Source organism: Leopardus geoffroyi, chromosome B2 (genome assembly GCF_018350155.1).
Source record: "Leopardus geoffroyi isolate Oge1 chromosome B2, O.geoffroyi_Oge1_pat1.0, whole genome shotgun sequence".
Lineage (NCBI taxonomy): Eukaryota > Metazoa > Chordata > Mammalia > Carnivora > Felidae > Leopardus > Leopardus geoffroyi.
In genome coordinates, this window is record NC_059332.1 from 29241652 (window position 1) to 29247850 (window position 6199).

The window sequence follows — 6199 nt, forward strand, 5'->3', positions numbered from 1 at the left end:
CTTTCTGAGAGCTTAACTGGCTAGTTTCTTCTATTCCATATGGCATCAGCTGGAGTGACTCAGCTGCATTTAGCTGCTGTCTGTGGTACCTGGTCTAGAAGACCCCAGAAGATTCATATGCATGTCTGCCACCTCCTTGCTTTTCTGTGTGGCCTACTACATAGCTGGTTTTGATGTTCTCACAGCATAGGTCTCTCAAGGAGGTTGGACCTCTTACGTGCCCTCTGGCTTCCACCGAAAGCAGTTAAGAGGTCAAGCTCCAAGGTGCAAGTACTTATCAAGCCTCTGTTCTCATCACACTTGCTGACTGATGTCCCCTTGACAAAGCAAGTAACCAAGCCCAGATTCAGCAGGGAAGGAGCATGTATACCAGAAGGTTCATTTGTTCCCTGGGACCACCAGTGTAACAATCTATCACATCTTTATTTTGCCTTCATCCTTGACTCAGTTTTCCCATTGACTCCGTATGTCAATAGGTTACTTGCATGAAAAATAGTAAATAGTGTGCAAGTAACTTTCTCAGTTACTTTGTAACTGTTTATTTCTGGAGAGAGTGTCTACCTGGGTCAACTGTAACAACCAACATAAACATGTAGCCTGAAAATGCACCTCCTGTAGACCTGGACGCTTTTCATCTTCAGTTCTTGTTCCTTGGCTGCATCCGTGAGTCTCATTTCTGATCTTATTCATTCTTCTACACTGGGTCTGATTTTTGGCTAAGTTTGTTTGGAGTGTTTTGTTGATTGCACATGACTGAACATGCCCATAGTGGGATAATGAGGGAACTTTGAGTTTTGATTTTATGGCTGAGTTCATTAAGTGATATCCCTCGTGTGGGGAGACTGTGGAAATCATGTTCCAGTTGGGAAATAGATGAAACCATGTGGAATATGGTTCACTTAGGTGTTTGTGGTTCGTTCATCTGTTTTGTGTTTTCATCAGAATAGATTCCTCTAACTAGAGGTCATGGTCCTATTCCTCCTTCCAAAACTGTGTCCTTTTTCATGTTTACTAATTTTTTTTAATTTAAATTCTAGTTGCTTAACACAGTGTAATATTGGTTTCAGGAGTAGAATTCAATGATTCATTACTTACATACAACACCCAGGGTTCATCATAACAAGTGCCCTCTTTAATACCCATCACACATTTACCCATCCCCAACCCAACTCCCTCCATCAGCCATCAGTTCTCTATCATTAAAAGTCTCTATGGGTGGCTTGGGTGGCTCAATCAATTAAGTGTCCAACTTCAACCCAGGTCATGATCTCACAGTTTGTGAGTTCAAGCCCTGCATCACGCTGTGTGCTGGCAGTTCAGAGCCTGGAGCCTGCTTCAGATTCTGTGTCTCCCTCTCTCTCTGTCCTTCCCCCACTTGTGCTCAGTCTCTCAAAAATAAACATTAAAAAAAATTTTTTTACAGAGTTTCTAATGGTTTGGGTCCCTCTCTTTTTTATTCCCTTCCCATATGTTTGTCTGTTTTGTTTCTTAAATTCCACATGAATGAAATCAAATGATATCTTTCTCTGACCGACTTATTTCACTTATAATACACTGTAGCTCCATCCACATCATTGCAAATGTCAAGATTTCATTTCTTTTGACGTGTGTGTGTGTGTATCTCACATCTTTATCCATTCATCAAATGGACATTTGGGCTCTTTTTTGGCTATTGTTGATAATGCTGCTATAAACATCAGGGTACATGTACTCCTTCAAATCAGGATTTTTGTATCCTTTTGGTAAATACTGAGTAGTGCAATTGCTGGATTGTAGGGTAGTTCTATTTTTAACTTTTTGGGAAACCTACATACTGTTCTCCAGAGTGGCTGCACCAGTTTGCATTCCCACCAAGAGGGATTCCAAGTGCAAGAGGGTTCCCCTTTCTCTACATCCTCACCAACACCTGTTGTTTCTTGTGTTGTTACTTTTAGCCATTCTGACAGGTGTGATGTGGTATCTCATTGTGGTTTTGATTTGTATTTCTCTAGTGATGAGTGATGTTGAGCATCTTTTCATGTGTCTACTGGCCAGATGGATGTCTACTTTGGAAAAATGTCTATTCATGTCTTCTGCCCATTTCTTAACTGGATTGTTTGTTTTTTGGGTGTTTAGTAAGTTCTTTATAGATTTTGGATGCTAACCCTTTATGAGATAGGTCTTTTGCAAAGATCTTCCATTCTGTAAGTTGCCTTTTAGTTTTGTTGATTGTTTCCTTTGCTGTGCAGCTTTTTATCTTGATGAAGTCCCAATAGTTCATGTTTGCTTTTGTGTCCCTTGTCTCTGGCAACGTGTCAAGTAAGAAGATGCAATGGCCAAGTTTGAAGAAGTTGCTGCCTGTGTTCTCTTCTAGGATTTTGATGGTTTCCATCTCATGATTAGGTCTTTCATCCATTTTGAATTTATTTTTGTGTATGGTGTAAGAAAGTGGTTCAGTTTCATCTGCATTTTGCAATCCAGTTTTTCCACCACCATTTTGAAGAGACAGTCTTTATGCCATTGGATATTCTTTTCTGCTTAGTTGAATATGAGTCGACCATATAGTTGTGGGTCTATTTCTGGGTTTTCTATTCTGTTCCATTGATCCATGTGTCTGTTTTTGACCCATACTGCCTTGATGACTACAGCTTTGTAATATAGCTTGAAGTCTGGAATTATGATGCTTTCAGCATTGCTTTTCTTTTTCAGGATTGCTTTGGCTATTTGGGGCCTTTTGTGTTTCCATGCAAATTTTAGGATTGTTTGTTCTAGCTCTGTGAAGAATGCTGGTATCATTTTGATAGTGATTGCATTAAATGTGTAGATTGTGGGGCACCTGGGTGGCTCAGTCGGTTGAGCATTGACTTCAGCTCAGGTCATGATCTCGCGGTTCGTGAGTTTGAGCCCTGTGTCAGGCTTTGTGCTGACAGCTCAGAGCTTGGGGCCTGCTTTGGATCCTGTGTCTCCCTCTCTCTCTACCCCTCCCTCACTTGCTCTCTCTCTCTCTCTCTTTCAAAAATAAATTGACTTCCAAAAAATTATCTTAAAAAAATGTGTAGATTGCTTTGGGTAGTAGAGACTTTTTTTTTTTTTTTTTTTTTTTACAGACAGGGTTGGGGGAAAGAGAGAGAGAGACAGAGAGAGAGAGAGAGAGAGAGAGAGAGAGAATGAATCCCAAGCAGGCTCCATGCTGAGCTCATGGGATCCTACGACCCTAGGATCATGACCCAAGCCAAAATCAAGAGTCAGACGCCCAATCAACTGAGCCACCCAGGCGCCCCTGGGTATTACAGACATTTTAATAATGTTTGTTCTTCCAGTCCATGAGCATGGAATGTTTTCCATTTTTTTGTGTCCTCTTCAATTTTCTTCATATGTTTTCTGTACTTTTTAGGGTCCAGATCTTTTACCTCTTTGATTAGGTTTATTCCTAGGTATCTTCTGGTTTTTGGTGCAGTTGTAAATGGGATCAATTCCTTCATTTCTCTTTCTGCTGCTTCGTTATTGGTGTATAGAAATGCAACCGATTTGTGTACATTGATTTTTTATCCTGCAACTTTGCTGAATTCATGTATTAGTTCTAGCAATTTTTTGGCAGAATCTTTCAGGTTTTCTACGTAGAGTATCATGTTGTCTGCAAATAGTGAAAGTGTGACTTCTTTCTTGATGATTTGGACCTTTTATTTTTGGTTTTGGTTTGCTCACAGTTACAGCATTTTATTTCAGCTTTAGTTATTTTATCCCTGCAGTAAGGGATTCTTTTGTGACTTCTATGCTTTTTTCAAACCCAGCTAGTATCCTTATAATTGTTGTTTTATTTTTTTTTCAGTTTATTTATTTATTTTTGAGAGAGAGCATGCATAAACACAAGTGGAGGAGGGGCAGAGAGGGAAGGAGAGCAGGAGAATCCCAAGCAGGCTTCACACTGACAGTGTAAAGCCCAACACTGGGCTTGAACCCATAAACCTTAAGATTATGACCTGAGCCAAAATTGAATTGGACATTTAACTGACTGAGCCACCCAGGCCCCCTATAATTGTTTTAAATTCTAGTTCAGACATCTTACTTATATCTGTATTGATTAAACCTCTGACCATTCCTTCTTCCTGTTTTTTCTTTTGGGGTGAATTTCTCCATCTTCTCATGTTGTAAATTCAAAAAAGGGTTGGGGGGGAGGCTGTGTTTTGTGGTTTTGTCTGTTTGTCAAAAGAAGCTAGATCCAAAAATAAATAACTAAACTTCTTTTAAAATAAATAAAAATATAAATTGCTTGTTCTGTATCCTGGGGGTGGTGGGGTTGGGTGGGGGAAGCTAGATCCTATTCACCGTAGAGCTGAAGCTTTGTAGCACTCTTTGTTGTAGTTAAAGGTATTGTGCTGGTTTGCTGGGAGGTGGGCGGGCTGCACTGATTCTCAGGTGGACTTGCCCTAGTGGAGATGCACCTGCATTGTGGGGGGGGGGGGGTGCGGGGGTGGACCCAGAGGCAGGGGTTGGTGTAAGTGTCTCTGGCCCCCACTTGGGGGTGCTGTTTTGCTCACTGAAGTCAGTTTTTTTTTTCAATATATGAAATTTATTGTCAAATTGGTTTCCATACAACACCCAGTGCTCATCCCAAAAGGTGCCCTCCGAACTACCCATCACCCCCCTCCCCTCCCTCTCACCCCCCATCAACCCTCAGTTTGTTCTCAGTTTTTAAGAGTCTCTTATGCTTTGGCTGTCTCCCACTCTAACCTCTTTTTTTTTTCTCCCCCTCCCCCATGGGTTTCTGTTAAGTTTCTCAGGATCCACATAAGAGTGAAACCATATGGTATCTGTCTTTCTCTGTATGGCTTATTTCACTTAGCATCACACTCTCCAGTTCCATCCACGTTGCTACAAAGGGCCATATTTCATTCTTTCTCATTGCCACGTAGTACTCCATTGTGTATATAAACCACAAGTTCTTTATCCATTCATCAGTTGATGGGCATTTAGGCTCTTTCCATAATTTGGCTATTGTTGAGAGTGCTGCTATAAACATTGGGGTACAAGTGCCCCTATGCATCAGTACTCCTGTATCCCTTGGGTAAATTCCTAGCAGTGCTACTGCTGGGTCATAGGGTAGGTCTATTTTTAATTTTCTGAGGAACCTCCACACTGTTTTCCAGAGTGGCTGCACCAATTTGCATTCCCACCAACAGTGCAAGAGGGTTCCCGTTTCTCCACATCCTCACCAGCATCTATAGTCTCCTGATTTGTTCATTTTCACCACTCTGACTGGCATGAGGTGATATCTGAGTGTGGGTTTGATTTGTATTTCCCTGATGAGGAGCGATGTTGAGCCTCTTTTCATGTGCCTGTTGGCCATCCGGATGTCTTTAGAGAAGTGTCTATTCATGCTTTCTGCCCATTTCTTCACTGGGTTATTTGATTTTCGGGTGTGGAGTTTGGTGAGCTCTTTATAGATTTTGGATACTAGCCGTTTATCCGATATGTCATTTGCAAATATCTTTTCCCATTCCGTTGGTTGCCTTTTAGTTTTGTTGGTTGTTTCCTTTGCTGTGCAGAAGCTTTTTATCTTCATAAGGTCCCAGTAGTTCATTTTTGCTTTTAATTCCCTTGCCTTTGGGGATGTGTCAAATAAGAAATTGCTATGGCTGAGGTCAGAGAGGTCTTTTCCTGCTTTCTCCTCTAGCGTTTTGATGGTTTCCTGTCTCACATTCAGGTCCTTTATCCATTTTGAGTTTATTTTTGTGAATGGTGTAAGAAAGTGGTCTAGTTTCAACCTTCTGCATGTTGCTGTCCAGTTCTCCCAGCACCATTTGTTAAAGAGACTGTCTTTTTTCCATTGGATGTTCTTTCCTGCTTTGTCAAAGATTAGTTGGCCATACGTTTGTGGGTTTAGTTCTGGGGTTTCTATTCTATTCCATTGGTCTATGTGTCTGTTTTTGTGCCGATACCATGCTGTCTTGATGATGACAGCTTTGTAGTAGAGGCTAAAGTCTGGGATTGTGATGCCTCCTGCTTTGGTCTTCTTCAAAATTACTTTGGCTATTCGGGGCCTTTTGTGGTTCCATATGAATTTTAGGATTGCTTGTTCTAGTTTCGAGAAGAATGCTGGTGCAGTTCTGATTGGAATTGCATTGAATGTGTAGATAGCTTTGGGTAGTATTGACATTTTGACAATATTTATTCTTCCAGTCCATGAGCACGGAATGTTTTTCCATTTCTTTATATCTTC